The sequence below is a fragment of the Eublepharis macularius genome, chromosome 2 (genome assembly GCF_028583425.1).
Source record: "Eublepharis macularius isolate TG4126 chromosome 2, MPM_Emac_v1.0, whole genome shotgun sequence".
Taxonomy (NCBI): Eukaryota; Metazoa; Chordata; class Lepidosauria; order Squamata; family Eublepharidae; genus Eublepharis; species Eublepharis macularius.
In genome coordinates, this window is record NC_072791.1 from 45,042,109 (window position 1) to 45,043,664 (window position 1,556).

The 1,556-nt window shown below is 64.7% G+C and overlaps 1 protein-coding gene across 1 annotated transcript in view; it reads right to left on the bottom strand.

Annotated features, from left to right (window-relative positions):
• Positions 1–1,556, bottom strand: part of IFT43 (intraflagellar transport 43) — a 109,306-nt gene that overhangs the window by 94,802 nt on the left and 12,948 nt on the right. The window lies entirely within an intron of this gene.

Sequence of the window (1,556 nt, forward strand, 5' to 3'; positions counted from 1 at the left end):
CCGAGCCTCAGCCTCTCGCCTCAGCCCAACCTAGCCCTTGGCTTCTCTAAACACACAGCATCCCCTTCGAAGGCTGTCCAACAATGGCCCACACTTTAGGGAGGAAGAATTTGCGAGAAGTGAATTGTGCAGATGGCGCATACGCCACTTTTTTCAGATCAGCCCTTGGCTTTCACCCAGCTTTGATGCTAACAGCATCTTGCAACAGCAGCACCTAAAGTAGAGACTGGGTAACAAAAGGAGTAAAGTGAAGGAAATGCTCCCTTCCGCTCTCTCGCCGTTCCCTTGGAAGCATTAGGCTCCTAGAGAAAGACGCACTTCTGCTGCACCCATCCGACGCCCTCTCCCCGATTCCAGCTGTTTACTTTCGAGCAGGGCTGCAGTCGTCCTAAACAGCAGAGCGAGAAGTAAATTGGAATCGGTGGGACTGACTTCCAAGTGAACGTGGTGCTGCGGTGTTCAGCGTGTCACCCTGAACTCGCCACTTCTTGGCTCTGCCTCGCTGTTTAGTGACAAACCACGACAGAGGACTGCCCTCCCTCCTCTTCTCTAATCGACGCCGGGCAAGAATCGAGAGGACACAAACCAGGGCGGGCAGTTCTTGCCCATCAGTTAACACCCCCACCCCCGCCGCCCCTTGATGTGATCTCGCGCTCAGCACCCCCAAACTCTCCAGGCAGCAATCGTTCAAGCGAGAGCTGACCGCCTGAAGAAAAAGGCGAGGGGCGAGCGTGCGTGCGTGTGTGGCAGCGGCTCCCCTTCCCTCTCTCCCTCCCTCGCCGCTGCCTTTCCACAGGACGCGCCTGTTGAACGCATTAAAACTGTGCTGGATGCAAAGGTTGGGCTTGGAGATTCCTCTTGCGCTCCCCCTTTCGCCGTCCCGGTCCCAGAGACGTCATGGGAGGGAGGTATAAAATTTCAGGCCAGAAGAGGAGAGGGAGGCAGTGTGCGCGGCGAGCGACGGCTGGGCAGGAGCAGCGGAGGCCGGGCGCGAGCAGGGGCCGGCAGCCGAGAGGCCGCGGTCCACCTGGAGCTGCGGGTCGGACTGCGGAGACGAGGAAGGACGCCGGGCGAGCCCCGGGCGAGCAGCGGGAGGCGCCTGTGTCGCTCCGCAATGAAGCCGAGGCGCAGCTGCTGAGGGGCGAGTCCGCCGGGGCGCCGCTGCCGAGGGGCACGTCCAGCCCGCGGGAGGCATGAGCGGGGCGCGCCGGCGGCCACCAGCGCGCTCCTGGGCCCGCCTGACACGTGCGCTCCCGGTTGCGCCCCCGCGACGCCTGCCTGGGGAGCTGCCCGGTGCAGAGTGAGTGCCGAGCGCGGCCGCGGCCGGCCGACTGGCAGGTTCTCCTCGCCCCTGCGAAGCTCGCCGCCGCCGCTTCGCCTCCGGACTCATGGAGAGGGACCCCGGCGGGGCGAGGCGCCGCCCCGCTTCCTCCTGTCCCCCGGCGGCCGGCGCCTCATAAAGTGCTGCCCTCGCTCCCGGCCGATCCCTTCCTTCATGCCCCTTCTCGCCCAGCGCCTCTCGGCCAGGATCCCTCTGCGCGCCCGCCCCGTCCCCG